Raw genomic sequence first — 20,749 nt, 5'->3', positions numbered from 1 at the left:
AGGTACATTTATTTTTATTAAAAAAAATTCTTTTAATGTTTATTTTTGAGAGAGAGAGAGAGAGCGAGCATGAGTGGGGGAGGGGCAGAGAGAGAAGGAGATACAGGATCTGAAGCAGGCTCCAGTCTCTGAGCTGTCAGCACAGAGCCTGATGCGGGGCTCAAACTCAAGGACTGAGAGATCATGACCTGAGCCGAAGTCAGACACTTAACTGACTGAGCCACCCAGGTGTCCCTATTAGGTACATTTTTTATTTTCTATGTTAATACAGGCAATGGGGTTGCCAAACTCTCTGCCGCTGTAAAGCAGAGGTCAGTATTTTCCCAGCTTCCAATAAGAGTTTCCTCTCTGTCATCCTAGCTGTCACTGGACTCCATAAGTCCTTTCTTTTCATTAAAAACTGTTTTTTAATGTTTATTTATTTTTGAGAGACAAAGCGTGAGCGGGGGAGGGGCAGAGATCTGAATCTGAAACAGGCTCCAGGCTCTGAGCTGTCAGCACAGCTGCGAGGTTATGGCCTGAGTCAAAGTCGGACGCTTAAACTGAGCCACCCAGGTGCCCCCTCATAAGTCCTTTTTAACATCTGTTTGCTTCACTAGCTTTCACTTACTCTGAACTACTATCTCCTTAAGGACTTCTGTCCACTGTCCAGTCCTAAAGGTAATGCCATATGTTTTAAGCTTTTGATGTGGCAGAACTCAATTCTGACATGAAATTTCTGTTTCAGTTTCTGTTCCTGTGTGAGAAACCACCACATAATTTAGTGGCACCATTTACCTTTTATTATGCTTAAAGATTGTGTGGATCAGGAATTTAGACAGGGTACAATAAAGACGGCTTATCTATACCACAATATCTAGGATCTCAGCTGGGAGTCTTCAGTAGCTGGGCACATTTTCACAGCTGGGGCTAGAATCGTTTTGAGGTGTCTCCATTCACATATCTAGCAGTTGATGCTGGCTAGCAGTAGGGACCTCTTGGGCTGTTCACATAGGGGATCTCTCCAGGAGAGAGATGGGATCTCTGTATGGCCTAGAGTTTTCTTTTTTTTTCAACGTTTTTTTTTTTTTTTTTTTTTTTGGGACAGAGAGAGACAGAGCATGAACGGGGGAGGGGCAGAGAGAGAGGGAGACACAGAATCGGAAACAGGCTCCAGGCTCCGAGCCATCAGCCCAGAGCCTGACGCGGGGCTCGAACTCACGGACCGCGAGATCGTGACCTGGCTGAAGTCCGACGCTCAACCGACTGCGCCACCCAGGCGCCCCTAGCCTAGAGTTTCCTTACTGCATGGTTGACACAGTGTAGTTGAACTTTCTACATCAAAGCTCAGGGCTTCAAAAGTGAGCGTCATAGCCAACAAAGTGTGCCCCAGTTTCCTGTAGCAGCTATAACAAAATGTCACAAAACAGGTGGCCTAAAACAAGTTTATTGTCTCAGTTCTAGAGTCTAGATGTCTGAAATCAAAATTGGCAAGGCTGTACTCTTTCTGAAGGCTCTAGGAAAGAATCCTTCCATTACTCTTCCTGCTTTCTGGTACTTGCCCACAATCTTTGGTGTTCCTTCACTTCCAACTGCATCACTTCAATCCCTGCTTTCTTTGCCACATGAGCCTCTTCCCTCTGTGTATCTGCGTCTTCTCAGCTTTGAAGGATGCCAGCTATATTGGCATTAAGGTCCACCATAATCCATGATGTCCTCATCTTGACTAAGTATATCTGCAAAGACTATTTCCAAATAAGGTCATATTCTGAAGTTCCAGTTGGATATGAATTTTTGTGCGACACTCTTCAACCCAGTACAACTGGAATTATGCTGTCTCTATAACATTGTCTGAAAGTTACATAGCATCACTTGTGCTGTTCTTCAACTGGTTGACACAGTCACGATAATGCTCACTTAGGCTTAAAGGTAGAAGAGTTAGACTACACTTATTAATGAGAGACTTTGAGGACCACATTGTAGAAGAAGGCGGGTTATGAGGTGTTGTTCTGTTCATCTTTAAAAAACACACTCTGGGGGCGCCTGGGTGGCGCAGTCGGTTAAGCGTCCGACTTCAGCCAGGTCACGATCTCGCGGTCCGTGAGTTCGAGCCCCGCGTCAGGCTCTGGGCTGATGGCTCGGAGCCTGGAGCCTGTTTCCGATTCTGTGTCTCCCTCTCTCTCTGCCCCTCCCCCATTCATGCTCTGTCTCTCTCTGTCCCAAAAATAAATAAAAAACGTTGAAAAAAATTTAAAAAAAAAAAAAAAAACACACTCTGCCATGTCCTTATCTAGTCCATGACCAAAGTCTATTGATTCTACCTCCAAAATATACCCCTAGTCTGTCCACTTACCTCCTTTGCCACCCACTCATGTAAAGCAGCATAGTCTTCCATCTGAATTACTGTGTTAGATTGTTATCCAATCTTTCTGTACCTACTTGTGCCTCTTCTAATCCGTTCACCACCAATATACAAGAAGAGAGTTGTTAAAACTATAAATTGACTCATATCATCTTCTTTTTAAATATCCTTGGAGGCTTCCAATTGCATACACAATAAAATCCACATGTCTCCTAGTGGCCTAAGAGGCTGTGCATAATATTTCCCTAACCTGTCTTTCCAAGTGCCTCAGTAAAAAGGTACGATAACTTCTTCGCTATGTACTGTCTCCAGCAACCCAGGCTTTCTAACCATTCTTTGACCAAGTCAACCACATTGGCATCTCAAAGACTTTGCACATGTACTTTTTTTCTACCTGAAATCTCTCTCTTTTGGTTCCTCATTAGGGCTCACATATTGCACACTCCAAGTGTCATATGTTACCTCTTCAGACAATAGTGATGATAATAATTATGGCTAGCATTCTTTTGAGTTATCTCAAAACATTTGCCAGACTTTGGCCCTAGTCATTCTATCTGAATTATCTCTTTAAATCTTTATAACAGCCTTTGAAAGAAGTACTATTATCATTCTTATTTTACAGATAAGAGAACTAAGGCTTAGGTTAAGAGTTTAAATAATGTTCCCAGAATCATACTACCATCTGCTGTGTAACATATACCAGGTATGATAGAGTTTAGAATTATACCCAGGACTATCTGACTCTAGAGACTGCCCTCTCTACCACTAGACCCTGCTGCCTTTCCAGAAAGATGTGTCCCTTATTTTATTCTTAGACATAGAACCTATTTATTTTCTTCATTTTGTTGATCACTCTCTGTAATTTTTTAAGTATGTGTCTATTTATTTATTGCCTATCTTTCTCACCAGTATCAAAGAATTTTTTGTTGTTCATAGTTGTGTTCCAGCATCCAACGCAGTGTGTGGCACATATCTGATACTTAATAAGTATTTGATAAATAAGTATAGATCCCTACACTTATGTTGGTATCCCTACACAAGTGTTGGTAAATGTTTAGCCACTAGGTTTGGGTAGGGGCTGGGGACTGATTTATAGCTCTTTTGAATTTTCATACTGCCACCACAGGGCTGATTTCAGTCGGCAGTTTCACAAGTGACTCATAAGATCCCGGAAAGTTAAGCACTGAATGGCTAAATGAATGAATGAATGTTGCAAAGAACATGGTGGCTCCCCCACCGGAACTGGTTTCCAAAAGGGTGGGGGCTTTCCTTCTCTCCACAAGCCCCTGTTGCTTTAGCTCCAAAAAGATCATCATGCACATTGGTGAGGTTTCAGAGCAAAGCTGTTCTCACAGCTGCACAAGGACAATGAAGAGTTAATGCTGTATCTGAAATACTAGATGTCTCTACAACAATGTAGTGAGAAACACTGAGACCAGATACTGTCATTTCTTCATCTTTTTTTTTTTTTTCCTCTGCCTCAGGTGTTGGCGAGGACACATATGATTCAGAAGCAAGGGCAGGATGACTTTGTTTTATCCTTTATATGGAAAGGATGGCAGGGGTTGGAGCAAGAAGGAGTGAAAAAAAAAGGAGATGGGAAAAAAGCCATTAATATTTCACATTAGGCGTAAAAATGCTCAGTTACAGCTTTGGCTAGGAAGAGAAATCTCCTTGAGAATATTTGTTAGATTTCTATGCTGAATGATCACACAAAAGACTGATTTATAATTGGTCCAATTATTTACTTCTGTGTGTAATATGGAATAACATAGGCATTATTTTTTAAATCAATATCTGCCACTTTCAGCATTGCTGAAAGTAGTTTATTTGACAATTCTTAAATTTAAAAAAAAATATTTTTTTGATCAGCAGTCCCACACTGGTGTGAATCTGGCAATAGATCCAAATGAATTCATAGCATTTGGTGGGATTTTATTTATCACATTGGGTATGAAAGTCCTGACGTGTTGGCTGATTGCAACACTAGGTGTTCAGACAAAGGGCGGTGCTTAGATGTCTTGTCTCGGTCATGGCCAGGATGTAATGTGTCTCTGATTTAACTGACAAGTCTATACTGTGGGCCCATTTGCTCTAATTGGTTCACACCCTGTAGGAATAATACCTCCTATTACGCACATGCATTCTGGGGTTTTGAGTGAATATATTCTAAGATGCTCTCCTTGCCAGCTCTACGATGCAGAGTTTTAAAAGTGCATGTGTAATTAATTTTGTTTTAGTAATTTGAATTAATACCAAGAGAAATGCCTTGCTCTTTATTAATTTCCAGGTGTGAGTCTAAAGAAAACAGCAACCTCTTTTCTTGAAATCGCATGAATAATATTGGAGCAAGACTGTCTCGGTTGGAGACAAAAACATTATATTTATGTCTCATGGTAATCTATCCATTGGTTAATGGACCCAGAGCCCTCTAGACAGTTTACAAATCCACATAACAGAGCAGATTTTTGCATTAGGATTCCTGACTTAGCTGAAAAATGTGAAAAATCAGATGCAGCCGAAGAGTTCCCTATTGATTACAAATGTGAGGATCAAGAGTAAGTTATTCCATCTAAGGCAGCATTCATTTAAATTTAAAATGGTCCTTTCTGGTAATCTCATTTTGGTTAGTGGCATACAAATCAATGAAATTTTTAAGAGTATTAATTCTATCCCATATGAGGGGCTTCCTATGACAGAATGGACATTGATAGCCAGTCATATTTTGGAGCCTCTAACAGTTTGGGTGAATTTAGAAATGTAAATGGAGCTTAAGGACAAAGTTGTAATTCTTAGCTTTTTTTTTTTTTTAAAAGAAAATAAACAATGAGTAGTCTCTAAAGATAAAAATGGGAGTCAAATTTCCCAGCCCTGCCAAATTACTCTTTGCTGCTCGAATATCAATTTTTTTGTCTGTGCCATTTGATCATAGTACTCTAATAGTATAGGTAAGTTCATAAGAGATTGCAATATTATATGTTTTTTAGAAGAACCTTATAGGCATATAATTCATCAGTTTTCCAGCTTCATATCTGGTATAAAAATTTCCTATATATCACCCTGGACAGATAGACAGTTCCAGCTTGAACACATCTAAAAATGGAAAGTTCTTAATGTCCTAAGACAGTGGGAGCAAACACTTATGACCAAGGAGGTAAATGCAAGTCAAAACTTAAGAAAACAAAGTGCCTTACTTGAACAGGTTTTTATACACCAATATTTATAAGTGTTATTCATAGTAGCTGAAAGTGGAAACAACCCAAATGTCCACCAACAGAGAAATGGATGAACAAAATGTGGTATATACATATAATGGAATATGATCAGAAAGGAATGAAATTTGGACACATACTACAACATTGACGAACCTTGAAGATATTATGCTGAGTAAAATAAGCTGCACACAAAAGGACAAATATCATATAATTGCACTTATGTGAAATATCTAGAATAGTTAAATTCATGGGGACAAAAAAGTAGAACAGTAACTGTCAGATGCTGGGAGAAGCAGGGAGTGGGGAGCTATTGTTTAATGGATAGGGAGCTCCAGTTTGGGAAAATGAGAGTTTTGGAGATAGATAATGATGATGGTTGCCCAACAAGGTGCATGTACTTCATTCCATTGGACTGTACATTCAGAAATGATTAAAATGTACTATGTATATTTTGCCACAATTAACAACAACAACAACAACAACAACAAAGGTGCCTTGGAAGAAGTCAGGAGTCCACGATTATCTTTCTGTATGTTCTCACTTTCTACTCAGTCTGTGTCCCTCATGTCTGATTCCCACTTTGTGCTGCTGGCTTCCTTCTTTTCAGACACCAATCCTGGATGGACAAGATCACTTGGGGTTTCCTAAGAGGAAAGTGGGTAGACTTTGTGCAAAAGCCTTATCCCAGGGAATGACTTCAGTTCCAGTGTGTTTCACTATATTTTTTTCCCAGAAGTCTTCATAACTCCCGAGACCCAGATTCCAACCATTAGCCCAAAAGGTCGGTGTCTGGAAGTTAGCCCTCCTCCTTCCAACTCAGGGGTCTAGAGACACATATAATAGCCTGTAATCTCCCTCTCTTTACTTGTATTTACTCTTTTTCTGACACATCTTCCCCATCTTGTTTTCCTTTTATTTCCAAAATGTGTATTTAGTTTTAAAGTTTAAGATACAATTGCTATTCCTGGATGGATGAAATGGTCTTTGTTACAATTGCTATTCCACATGTGTGACTACATTTTGCATGCTCGGAAATTACCGGCGATGCCATGGGATTTGGTTCTAATGTTCACTTTAATTCAGTTGGCTCACATTATACAATAAAATCTGAGTAATTCTGAATAATGGGAGTTAGACTACAGTGGTTTCCTGAAAAATGAGAACCACTGACAATTTTTTCAAAGAATTAAATTTTCTTCCTTTTAAATTCCATGTGTATCATAAACAAAGTAAACTGAGACTAATAGGTAAAATGAGATAAGGTATAGGAGGATTATAATTCAAAATATACTGGTATTAAATATAAGGCAAATGCCCTTAAACATATATTAATTGCTTAATTTTTATGTTCAGAAATTAAAAGTACCTTCATAGGTGGCCAAATTGTCTTTTCCTTTGTTGATAGAACTTTCCTGAATGGGGGGATAATTTTCTCCCCTGGTAGTCTTCTTACTTCTCTGAGAACTTCTTCCACAGCTTCTTCAGTGCTGTTATCTCTCATATTAAATTTCTTTCTCGCTGCTCTTCTCTTTTCTCACAGTCTTACTGTTATGATTACAAGTTCTGCCTAGTTGCTGTTATTTCCTCCACTTCAACCTTTTTGTGTTCTCCAAGCCCTGATTACCAACTGCCAACCAAACATTTCCATCTCAGGACACATTGAAATTCTGGATACTTTAAACTGAATTCAATCTCTTCCTCCTTGTTGCCCACTTTTCCTGGATTCCCTATCTTTCTCTGGCCAGAAGGCCTTCCTTACGCTCCTACTAAAAGCAAGTCGTAACTAGTATTAGTGAGTGTTCACTCTGTGTCAGGCACTTTTATACAAAACAGCTGTTGGAAGTGTATTTAATTATATCCTCAGTTTACGGTTGAGGAACTCTTCTCTGAATGATGTGAAGTAGCTTGCCTAAGACTTCCAGTTGAAGACGCTCTGGCACTAAGACCACATGGCTCATATCTTCGATGTTGTCTTTTACCAATAGTCTCTAAGTCCTATGGCATCATAATGTTTGTTGAATTTATCTCTCTTTTATATTTCCTCTACTACTATCTTAGTTCAAGTCAGCGAAGTTTCACCTGGAATATTCCCACACTTAATATGCCTTCAATTTGACCACATACATTCATTTTCTTTACTGCTACGAGACTTCCTTCTTTCCTTCCTTCCTTCCTTCCTTCCTTCCTTCCTTCCTTCCTTCCTTTTTGAGTGATTAAAAAAAAAAAAAAAAGAAAAGAAAAGAAAAAAGGACCAATCCTGTCTCTCTCCTGCTTAAACTTTTCAAAGGCTCCATCATGGCTTCCCAGTCAAATCCAGACTCCTTAGCCCTTTATGGTCAGGTCCCCGAAATCCTGCCCAGGATTGTGTCTCATCATTTATTTTCTTACACATAGCTTCCACGTATACCAAACTGCTTGAAGTTGTCAGTAGATCATGCATTCTGGTTTTTGTGCCTTTGCACACACTTCTTCCTTTGCCCAGAAGTCCTGTCTTCTTGGCTAACTACTATCATTCTTCAGAACTCAACCTGAATGTCACTCCTCCTCTGGAGGGTTAGTCCCCTCACCCTGCCATGCACCCCCACCCCTACCCTCTGTTCCTGTGATACTCTGAGCTTCTTCAATAACCAAATACTCTTGGATGATGATGTCAGGTGCTGACCAGTGCAAGGAATACTTTGATTTGAAATTTGTTCCCCTGTGGCATTCACAGCAATGTCCTGGTTTTTCTTTATCATTCCTTAACTAATTACATTTTAAATCAAAGCCACCTTACAGAAACACAAATATGTACCAGTCCGCCCTTTTCTCCTAAAACTCTTTCCAGTTAATTCAGGCACATGGAGGAATACTTGTCAGTGTTCTTGTTCTTTCTTTCTCTCTTCCCCTCGTATCCTTTCATCTGAGTCCAGAGACAGCCCCAGTTACAGTTCATATGTGCAAGTCAACATCTGTTTCCAAGAAAAGAAAATCTAACGTGTTGAAAAGTGACACTGGCAGAGTACACAAACAGCATCCATCTGCAATGTGTTTAAAATTTTCTAGAAGGCTCTTCTTTCAAGTCTCCACAATATTTTCATTACCTTCTCTGTCTCAGTATGATTTCCTTTACTTCCTACATCACTATTAAAACATAAATAAGAACATATTTCCTATTAATTCGCACTTATTAGTTACTAATATGGCTATTACTAACATACTTAGTTTCTACTGTGTTTTTGATTAAGAATATCTATGGTGATTCAGCTAGAATGTGGTTTATACAGGGCTTTATGGGTTGACCTGGAAGCTAACAACCATTTGTCAGAATTTCTGTGGGAAAGATGCCTTCCAAATTCTAAATAGCTGCCTTACAGACTTTGAGGCATAGCCCTTATGCAAGCTGTGGTCTTCTTACATTTGAATTTCTTGAAGTTTCTTTGCATATTTACAGGAAATTTAAATTGTTTTCCCTAGGTGCTTAGGGAATAATGAAGAGGTAGTGAAAAATGCCTGTGTTTTAGAGTGAGGCAGATCTGGATTTGAATTCCATTGCCACCATTTATTTTTTCCCTGTTAATGGATAGTTTACTTAAGCCTCCATCGCCACATCTGTAAAATGAAGATAAATCCTCCCAAGGGCATGGGTTAGGGGTTTAGTGTTGCCACGTAAAATACAGAACATCTAGTTAAATTTGAAACCCATGCAAACAATGGGCATTTTTAGTATATAAAATTTTAGTATGAAAATACTCATTGTTTATCTGAAACTTAAATTTACCTTAGCATGTTGTATTTTCATCTGCTAAATCTTGCAAACCTGCAGGGGGCATGAGTATATCTGTATGATACCCAGAGATGTGTGATAAAGGAAATATGATGGATGGCATTGCTTCTGCAGCCTTTAGCTAGAGTGGTCAGCTATGCTGAAACTGAGTCAGTCTCGGCTTGCTTACTACTACTCCCAAATGCCACCCTCTACCTCAGCAAATTACATAGTCATAGACTCCCTGCCATTAAACCATCTAATGAGAGATCATAATAGTCACCGCTTTGGGATTTGTTCTTCAGAAACTGTGTGCTAAATGAAGTGACTTTTCAATGTTCAATTTAGTAGTATTATGGTATCTGAATTCAGCATAATACATAGGAATAAGTCGACGATACTTAAAATCATCAACTCTTATACATGGAAGGGACTTCAGAGGTCATCTTGACTATTTGTTATATAGCCATAAGGAGCTGAACCCCAAGGAGTTCAACAGATTTGCACACAACTACATCCTGGCTGAGCCCAGGCTGGAATTTCAACCCCCTGATTCCAACTTCAGCAGGTTTTTCTCCTGCAGAGTTTCTCCTGCAGTGTACCCTAACTAATCCCCACCATGACTTGTTAGAATACACATGCATGCAGTGACAGGGTAGGATCCGTTTCATTTTCTCTGCATGGCACCTTGCCCAGGATCATTTGGATATATGGACATAATTGATAATTTGGTGCACCATAGTGCGTAAACATTGCCATCAATTTGGCCACTGCATTTTTAATCATATACTCATCTCTATTAAAATACTCTTCTATGCATTAAATTGGATCACTGAATTTGATTATACAAAAATAATGACCTTATTCTCAGACCCTTATAGTACACATTTCCCCATTTTTCAAGGTGCAGTGATATACTATTTTTATCAAAGATAGATTCTATTGTGACTTTCATGACTATAGCTTATCTAGTTATTCTTTTTTTTAATAACTTAGTAAAATTTAACTTATTTTTAGTTCAAAACAAATTCTAAAAGTGACATGTATGAAACAAGTGGAAATTTGAACATTAGCTTTAAAATGATGTTAAAGAATTATTAGAAATTCTTTAGGTATTATAATGTAATTGTAGTCACATTTCGAGGCACATGCTGGTACACTTATGAATGTGTTCTTGGATTTGCTTCAAAATTACATTGTGAGAGGAGGTGGGATTAGGTAGGAAATAGCTAAAATGAGATTGGCCATGAGATCATTTTTGAAGGTGGATGAAGGGTACATGGAGCTTTCATTATACTATTCTGCCTGTTTTTATCTATGCTCAAAATTTTGCATAATAAAAAGTTAAAACTAGACTCCTGATTCCCAATCTCTAGATTGATTATACAGAAATTAAATAAAGTTGTATCACAAAATCAAAGGTTTGTTTTTTTTTTTTAAATTTTGAGGGCAGAGAGAGAGGGAGAGAGAGAATCCCAAGCAGGCTCCACACTCAGCATGGAACCTAATGTGGGGCTCAATCTCATGACTGTGAGATCATGACCTGAGCTGAAATGAAGGGGCAGATGCTTAACCGACTGAGCCATTTTAATGACTATATTGAGAGGACAGAAATAACATTTGCCTTAATGTCCAATACTTGTTTGCTTTGTTTTTTTGTTTTTGTTTGTTTGTTTTTTTTTTTTTACCCTTCATGTTCATTTGGGAGAGTCACAGTAATAGAAAGAACTTAGAAGTGGGAACTCAAAAGAGTTTAATCCTAACAGGTCTCTGCCTTTTGTTAGCTATGTGACCTCAGGCAAAATACTTAATCTCTTCAGGCCTTAGTTTTCTCATTATGTGAAATGAAAACATTGCAGTAGTCTCTTAGGGTGTTCAGCTCTAAAATTGTTTGACTTGATGATATCACATGCAGGCTTTCCAAGTCCACCATTAAGTTGGCTCATGGTGTGTTTAACCTTTATTCTGTCCCCAGTAATGGAGCAATGGGCTCTATTCTGGGAACCACTGATTTTAACTGAAAGATATTAGGAATAGGATACTAAAATATTATATGCTTCCTATGGATGCTTCCTGTGCATGAATTTATTATTTAAGTCATGCTGATACTGGTTGATGTTTTTTACTGCTATTACCTAGTCAACGAATTATAGAAATTGTTTTCCACTTTGAAAGGTTGAACAATATCCTTGGTGTGGTGCTTAGATAAACTTTCAAAATTCAAATCCTCATTTTAGGATTCCAGGATAATCCCATATTTACTGTCTATATATCATTTTATGATTGTATTATGTTCAGCTATGTCCCTAGCCTTTTTGAAAAAATCTTTTATATATTCTCATGTAGCAGGACGTTGCCCTCTTCACCAATTTTATTGTCTCTTTTTTGAACTGCTCCTAGTTCCATAGTTTGGCATACATTATGCATATTGTATTTATGTCATGTTTTTTCAAACAAAGGTGAGACTTTTGAATATGTGAAGTGCAACCCTAACTCACTGCAAACCTGTATGTAACTTCCACCCAAGGATTCAATTTCTTTGCAGTCCTATAATCATTGCAAAACATCTGCTTATGAAAAATAGGCACTGGGCACTACTTTATAGTGATGCTAAAAGTATTATCTCAATGTCACATCAAAATTCATCCATTCAACAAATGTTTAATGAATGTCTTCTAGGTGTGTTAATTTTGAAAAGGGATCTCACAGGAAAGAAGGCTTAGAACAAATTACCAGAGGACACAGATTTCCAATTTTAAACTGATTTATTCATCAGAAAATGTTACTAAGAGACACTTACTTATTCATACACACAGTCTTCCTCTTGCACAGATACTTCAAAATTACCATAATTAATTCAGAGTCCCAACTCAGGCCCTCGTAAAGTGAAGTGACTATTTCAGCAAAGCCGTAATGGAATATCTTTATGAAATCCATTATCGCTTTTCAAAACAAATGTTCTCTGCTTACTCAATATGTTTGTGATAATCCATTTTATCAATCAATAACCTTCTGGACCAGGATTTGTGTGTATGGTGTCTGTGAAATGATACTTTTATCCAGAGTCTTTTAGGGTTAATTTCTCTTTGATCTTGGTGGAATCATGGGGTCTTCCATCAACCTATTAGAAGTACTTGACATGATAAGTAATATCCATTCCTTTTTTAGTCAGATACATACTCCAGTAACCATGTCAGGTTCTTGGACACTCGTTTTGTAACCATTTCTTTCTTTTACTCCTGTCTCTGACACATTACTGTGGCTCCTTGTTAGCTAACTCATTCATTCATTCAATAGACCTTTTTTGTGTGTGATATTTTTAAAATCCACTGTGTGCTGGGTGAGTGCAAGAGTAAGAAAGATAATCTCAGCAACCTCTACTTTCAAAATAACATAATATTATGAAATCTGGTTATCCTTGGTAGCATATCAACTAATCACATGCTGTGTGGTTGAATTCAAACAGTATGCATGGTCTTACTCATTGTGTCTGTAGTTCTTTTCTGAAGGTGCTTTCATGTGGATTATTTTCATGAGGACTCCCATCAGTATATTAAGGGAAGGTGTAACCAAGGGAGATTTTTTTTTAATTTTATTTTTTAAATTTACATACAAATTAGTTAGCATACAGTGCAACAATGATTTCAGGAGTAGATTCCTTAATGCCCCTTACCCATTTAGCCCATCCCCCCTCCCACAACCCCTCAAGTAACCCTCTGTTTGTTCTCCGTATTTAAGAGTCTCTTATGTTTTGTCCCCCTCCCTGTTTTTATATTATTTTGCTACCCTTCCTTTATGTTCATCTGTTCTGTGTCTTAAAGTCCTCATATGAGTGAAATCATATGATATTTGTCTTTCTCTGACTAATTTAGCTTAACATAATACCCTCTAGTTCCAACCACATAGTTGCAAATGGCAAGATTTCACTCTTTTTGATTGCCGAGTAATACTCCATTGTACATATAGACCGCATCCTCTTTATCCATTCATCCTCTGATGGACATTTGGGCTCTTTCCATACTTTGGCTATTGTTGATAGTGCTGCTATAAACATGGGGGTGCATGTGTCCCTTCGAAACAGCATACCTGTGTCCCTTGGATAAATACCTAGTAGTGCAATTGCTGGGTTGTAGGGTAGTTCTATTTTTAATTTTTTGAGGAAGCTTCATACTGTTTTCCAGAGTGGCCGCACCAGCTTGCATTCCCACCAGCAATGCAAAAGAGATCCTCTTTCTCTGCATCCTCGCCAACATCTGTTGTTGCCTGAGTTGTTAATGTTAGCCATTCTGACAGGTATAAGGTGGTATCTCATTGTGGTTTTGATTTGTATTTCCCTGATGATGAGTGATGTTGAGCATTTCTTCATGTGTCAATTGGCCATCTGGATGTCTTCTTTGGAGAAGTGTCTATTCATGTCTTTTGCCCATTTCTTCACTGGATTCTTTGTTTTTTGGGTGTTGAGTTTGATCAGTTCTTTATAGATTTCGGATATTAACCCTTTATCTGATATGTCATTTGCAAATATCTTCTCCCTTTCTGTCGGTTGCCCTTTAGTTTTGCTGATTGTTTCCTTCACTGTGCAGAAGCTTTTTATTTTGATGAGGTCCCAGTAGTTCATTTTTGCTTTTGTTTCCCTTGCCTCCAGAGACGTGTTGAGTAAGAAGTTGCTGCAGCCAAGATCAAAGAGGTTTTTGCCTGCTTTCTCCTCAAGGATTCTGATGGCTTCCCATCTTACATTTAGGTCTTTAAGCCATTTTGAGTTTATTTTTGTGTATGGCGTAAGAAAGTCGTCCAGGTTCATTCTTCTGCATGTCGCTGTCAGTTTTCCCAGCACCACTTGCTGAAGAGATTGTCTTTATTCCATTGGATATTCTTTCCTGCTTTGTCAAAGATTAGGTGGCCATACATTTGTGGGTCCATTTCTGGGTTCTCTATAATGTTCCATTGATCTGAGTGTCTGTCGTTGTGCCAGGACCATACTGTGTTGATGATTACAGCTTTGTAGTATAGCTTGAAGCCCTGGATTGTGATGCCTCCTACTTTGGTTTTCTTTTTCAAAATTGCTTTGGCTATTCGGGGTCCTTTCTGGTTCCATACAAATTTTAGGATTGTTTGTTCTAGCTCTGTGAAGAATGCTGGTGTTATTTTGATAGGGATTGCATTGAATATGAAGACTGCTTTGGGTAGTATCAACATTTTAACAATATTTGTTCTTCCGATTCAGGAACATGGAATCTTTTTCCATTTTTTTGTGTCTTCTTCAATTTCTTTCATAGGCTTTCTATAGTTTTCAGTGTATAGATTTTTCACCTCTTTGGTTAGATTTATTCTTAGGTATTTTATGGTTTTTGGTGCAATGGTAAATGGGATCGATTCCTTGATTTCTCTTTCTGTTGCTTCATTGTTGGTGTATAGGAATGCAACCAATTTCTGTGCATTGATTTTATATCCTGCAACTTTGCTGAATTCATGAATCAGTTCTAGCAGTTATTGGTGAAATCTTTTGGGTTTTCCATATAGAGTATCATGTCATCTGCGAAGAGTGAAAGTTTGACCTCCTCCTGGCTGATTTGGATGCCTTTTATTTCTCTGTGTTGTCTGATTGCAGAGGCTAAGACTTCCAATACTATGTTGAATAACAGCGGCCAGAGTAGACATCCCTGACTTGTTCCTGACCTTAGGGGGAAAGCTCTCAGTTTTTCCCCATTGAGGATGATATTAGTGTTGGGTCATTCATATATGGCTTTTATGATCTTGAGGTATGATCCTTCTATCCCTACTTTCTTGAGGGTTTTTATCAAGAAAGGATGTTGTATTTTTTCAAATGCTTTCTTTGCATCTATTGAGAGGATCATATGGTTCTTGTCCTTTCTTTTATTGATGTGATGAATCACATTGATTGTTTTGCGGGTTTTGAACCAGCCCTGCATCCAGGTATAAATCCCAATTGGGCATGGTGAATAATTTTTTTAATGTATTGTTGGATCCGGTTGGCTAGTATCTTGTTGAGGATTTTTGCATCCATGTTCATCAAGGAAATTGGTCTACAGTTCTCCTTTTTAGTGGGGTCTCTGGTTTTGGAATCAAGGTAATGCTTGCTTCACAGAAAGAGTTTGGAAGTTTTCCTTCCACTTTTATTTTTTGGAGCAGCTTCAAGAGAGGTGTTAACTCTTTCTTAAATGTTAGGTAAAATTCCCCTGGAAAGCCATCTGGCCCTGGACTCTTGCTTTTTGGGAGATTTTTGATTACAGATTTTATTTATTTACTGGTTATGGATCTGTTCAAATTTTCTATTTCTTCCTGTTTCAGTTTTGGTAGTGTATGTTTCTAGGAATTTGTCCATTTCTTCCAGATTGTCCATTTTATTGGCATATAATTGCTCATAATATTCTCTTATTATTGTTTTTATTTCTGCTGTGTTGGTTGTGATCTCTTCTCTTTCATCCTTGGTTTTATTTATTTGGGCCTTTCCTTTTTCTTTTTGATCAAATTAGCTAGTGGCTTATCAATTTTGTTAATTCTTCAAAGAACCAGCTTCTGGTTTCATTGATCTGTTCTGGGTTTTTTTTGGTTTTGATAGCATTAATTTCTGCTCTAATCTTTATGATTTCCTGTCTTCTGCTGGTTTGGGTTTTATTTGCTGTTCTTTTTCCAGCTCTTTAAGGCATAAGGTTAGGTTGTGTATCTGAGATTTTTCTTCCCTCTTTAGGAAGGCCTGGATTGCTATATACTTTCCTCTCATGACTGCCTTTCCTGCATCCAAAGGTTTTGGGTGTGGTGTTATCATTTTCATTGGCTTCCATGAACTTTTTAATTTCCTCTTTAACTTCTTGGTTAGCCCATTCATTGTTTAGTAGGATGTTCTTTAGTCCCCAAGTATTTGTTACCTTTTCAAATTTTTTCTTGTGGTTGATTTTCGAGTTTCACAGCATCGTGGTCTGAAAATATGAACAGTATGATCTCGATCATTTTGTACTTGTTGAGGGCTGATTTGTGTCCCAGTATGTGGTCTATTCTGGAGAACGTTCCATGTGCACTAGAGAAGAATGTATATTCTGCTGCTTTAGGATGAAATGTTCTGAATATATCTGTTAAGTGGTCCACATCTGGTCCAGTGTGTCATTCAAAGCCATTGTTTCCTTGTTGATATTTTGATTAGATGATCTGCCCATTGTTGTAAGTGGGGTGTTGAAGTCCCCTACTACTATGGTATTACTATCAATGAGTTTCTTTATGTTTGTGATTAATTGATTTATATATTTGGGTGCTCTCACATTTGGCGCATAAATGTTTACAATTCTTATGTCTTCTTGGTGGATAGACCCCTTGATTATGATATAATGCCCTTCTGCATCTCTTGATACAGTCTTTAAAGTCTAGATTGTCTGATATAAGTATGGCGACTCTGGCTTTCTTGACGATTGGCATGATAGATGGCTCTCCATCCCCTGACTTTCAGTCTGAAGGTGTCTTTAAGTCTAAAGTGGGTCTCTTATAAACAGCATCTAGATGGATCTTGTTTTCCTATCCATTCTGTTACCCTATGTCTTTTGATCGGAGCATTTAGTCCATTGATGTTTACAGTGAGTACTGAAAGATATGAATTTATTGCCATTATGTTGCTTGTAGAGTTGGAGTTTCTGGTGGTGTTCTCTGGTCCTTTCTAGTCTTTGTTGCTTTAGGTATGTATGTATGTATGTATGTATGTATGTATGTATGTATTTTTTCTTTTCTCCCCTCAGAGAGTCCCCCTTAATATTTCTTACAGGGCTGGTTTAGTGGTCACCAACTCCTTTAATTTTTGTTTGTTTGGGAAACTTTTTATCTCTCCTTTTATTTTGAATGACAGCCTTGCTGGATTAAGAATTCTTGGCTGCATATTTTTCTGATTTAGCACATTGCATGTATCCTGCCACTCCTTTCTGGCCTGCCAAGCTTCTGTGGATAAGTCAGCTGCAAACCTGATCTGTCTTCCCTTGTAGGTTAAGGAGTTTTTTCCCTTGCTGCTTTCATGATTCTCTTGCCATGATTCTCCTTGCCATGATTCTCTCCTTGCCTCATATTTGTGAATTTGACCATGATATGCCTTGTTGATGGTTGGTTTTTGTTGAATCTAATGGGAGTCCTTTGTGCTTCCTGAATTTTGATGTCTGTGTCTTTCTCCAGGTTAGGAAAGTTTTCTGCTATGATTTGCGCACATAACCCTTCTACCCCCTTTTCTTTCTCTTTCTCTTCCTCTTCTGGGACCCCTATGATTCTGATTTTGTTCCTTTTTAATGAGCCACTGATTTCTCTAATTCTTAAATTGTGCTCTTTTGCCTTAAACTCCCTCTTTTTTTCTGCTTCATTATTCTGCATAAGTTTGCCCTCTATATCGCTGATTCTCTGTTCTGCCTCATCCATACTTGCCGCCTTGTCCTCCATTTGAGATTGCAGCTCAGTTATAGCATTTTTTATTTCATCCTGACTAGGTTTTACTTTTTTTTTTTTTTTTTTATCTCTGCAGAAAGGAATTCTAATCTATTTTCGACTCCAGCTAGTATACTTATTATTGTGATTCTAAATTCTGGTTCAGACATCTTGCTTGTATCTGTGTTGGTTAAGTCCCTGCCTGTCATTTCTTCCTGCTGTTTCTTTTGGGGTGAATTCCTTCATTTCATCATTTTGAAGGGATAAAAGGAATTAATGAGGTAAAAAAATTAAAATAAAAAATATTAAAATTAAAAAATTAAAAACAAACACACAAAAAAAATCAAATAAATGATGCCAGATCCTAGGTGTGTTTTGGTCTGGGTGTTGACAGGGGCTTGATCTGTTAGAGAAAAAAGGGAAAAGAATAAAAAAGGAAATCATTTGAAAATTTGAAAAAATGATTACATTGAATTAGACTAAAATGAAATGATGGAAGAAAAATAGAATTTGAAAAAATTTACACAAAATAAAAAATATAGTAGAAAAATTAAAGAAAAATATTTTTAATAAAAATTGAAAATAAAAACGAATTTTCTTTCTCTCTGTATTCAAGAAAAAGAAAAGAAACAAAAAAGAGCAAAAAGAAAAAAGAAAAAAATGAAAAAGAAAATTAAATAGATGGATCGGTGAACGGACTGAAATACTACTGAAATTATTTCGTTTTCCCCCAGAAGTCAAACTATGAAGCGCTTTATAGTCCATAAGCTAAGCAGGCGGAGAGACTTGTGTTCCTTAAGAGCAAGGTTGGCCAAGTTGGGCGGGGCTTGTGTAATAGCTCCTTTCTCCACTAGGTGGAGCTGCTTAGCTTACTGGGGTGAATTGTGGCGCTTGTAGGTGCATATGCGCATGCGTGGGAAGGGTGAAAATGGCTGCACCCAGCCAACCAGTCTTCAGTATCAGAACTCTGTTTTCACCGATCAGCAATATCGCACCCGTCCTTTGTCTCCGGCTTCCTTTAACTCCCCATTTTTACACAGTCCGTGACCAAGCCCCAGGCAGCACCTACCTCCTGAGTTTTGTCTCAGATGCAGCTGTTTTTCCCGACGTCTTACTTCTGAGGGACTGCGGCTTTGACGCGTTCTGCCCCTCTGCCGGAGGGTCTCACCTAGCAATGGCCGGGTGTCGCCGCATCCAGGAACGTTTGCGGGACTGTGCTGCTGCTGATGGCCAGAGACTGCGGCCAGGTGCCAGCCTGCCATAGAAAAAGTTTATGCGATAATGTAGCAGCAGCATTTCAGGGACTGTGGAAAATCACAACACACATCTGGCACCAGGCTTCATCCTTAACTACCTTGTTCCAGCACCAGCGAATGTGGTTGTTCTCCCGGGTCCACGGGGGCCCTGCCTTTGGGGAACCCACAAAGCCTCTACCAGGTATTCTTCTACCAGGGTAACCACCTCTCCCCATGTGCCCTGAAGAACCCCGGACTCCACTGTGCTCCTGAGGATTCGCCCTTCCCACTAGAGCACTGCCAGGTAGTGTGCTGCAGAGTTTCAGACTCTGTGCTCCCCTTGTTTATAGTCTTAATAGAGTTTAAACCCTCTCCTTCCTCCTTTCTCTTTTTAGTTCAGTCTCTGCGGCTGTTTCCACTTTTGCACTTTCTCTCCAGCTGCTTTGGGGGGGTGCTTTTCCCGTATTCTCCCCCCGCCCCCGGTCTCTGTCCTCTCTCCACAGGCAAAAACAACTCCCTGCCCTCTGCGGCCTCTCCCCCAGTTCACCTCTTGGCGCCATGCACCTGCTGAATTCTGTGTTTAGGTTGTGCAGATAGTTGTGTTAATCCTCAGATCAGTTTAGTGTTGGTCTGGCTGTATTTCATGGACTCGAGACACACAAAAATCTTCCATGCTGTTCTGCCCTCTTGGCTCCTCCCCCATATTCCTCCAAGGGAGTTTTTTGACCAAATCATTCTCCATTCTTTCTTGGCCAGCACTTTGAAGATTCCTTTGTCTTTGTAATTCATTGTCTTTTTAATACTCTTTGATGAGGAAATTTTCAAAGCCTTTTTAAAGTTAGAAGAACTGGTTGCGCCTTTTTCTAATAGCGCAGTGCTTCTTCACATAATTTGTTGATGTGAAGGAGGGCTTGATTTTTCATTTCAAAAATCAATTGTCTTTCCTCCATGAGCCCTTCCTATCACCATCTAAGGTGACAAATCTGTTTTCTGTCTCAAATGTTTTCCCTTTTTCATCTAAATGGAATCATACAGCATGTAGTATTTTGAGACTGGCTTCCTTTTCACTTAAATTAATGCCTTTTGTGAAGGCATGTGAAGCTACATCAAATGTATCTTAATTGCAAAAATTTCAATCCAAATTTAAAATTATTCATAATTTTAATAAATTTAAATTTATTAAATTTTATTTAATTTTATTCATAACATTATTCATAATTTAAATAAAAATTTATGGGGTGCCTGGGTGACTCTGTTAAGCGTCAGACTCTTGGTTTCTGCTCAAGTCATGATCTGGAGGTTAGTGAGATCGAGCCTCGTGTTAGGCTCCATGCAGACATCACAGATCCTGCTTGGGATCCTCTCTCTCCATCTCTGTCTGCCCCTCCCCTGCTTATGCTCGTGGATGCACACATTTTTTTTCTCTCTCTCTCTCAAAATAAAGAAATAAACTTTAAAAAATTATTCAATATGTCCACACTATTTTTAAATGAAAAAGATCTTAGATCCCTACCCTCTGACCTTTCATCCTTCTCTCTGTTTTTGCTATTGTCTAGAATTTTGATTGTGCAGTTTAAAACGTAATAGTATTTCTTTGTTTTTGCAGGTAATTAAATTTAGCAAGAGTTTGCCAATTCCTTTGACTACTTATATTCATTTTTTCATCCTTCTATCTTTCTGCATTTACGATTTTTTTTAAAGGTTATTTATTTAAGCTGGGCATCAGTGTGCTTGAGAGCCAGGGAGGGGAGACCGAGAGGGAGAGAGAGAATCCCAGACAGGCTCCATGCTGTGAGCAGGAACC

General features: G+C 38.5%; 1 protein-coding gene across 10 annotated transcripts in view; it reads left to right on the top strand.

Annotated features, from left to right (window-relative positions):
• The window catches only part of NTNG1 (netrin G1), a 337,549-nt gene that overhangs the window by 52,810 nt on the left and 263,990 nt on the right, over nucleotides 1–20,749 (top strand). Inside the window, exon 1 of one of the 10 annotated variants that reach the window (XM_058716362.1) lies at nucleotides 19,120–19,249. The exons of the other annotated variants lie outside the window; for them this stretch is intronic. The gene's annotated coding sequence lies outside the window, so the exon portion shown is untranslated. Of the gene's footprint in view, nucleotides 1–19,119; nucleotides 19,250–20,749 lie in introns of those variants that run through there. 10 annotated transcript variants of the gene reach the window in all.

Source organism: Neofelis nebulosa, chromosome 2 (assembly GCF_028018385.1).
Source record: "Neofelis nebulosa isolate mNeoNeb1 chromosome 2, mNeoNeb1.pri, whole genome shotgun sequence".
Taxonomy (NCBI): Eukaryota; Metazoa; Chordata; class Mammalia; order Carnivora; family Felidae; genus Neofelis; species Neofelis nebulosa.
The sequence above is the reverse complement of the archived record's forward strand: the minus strand, read 5'-3'. Positions and strand labels throughout refer to the sequence as shown.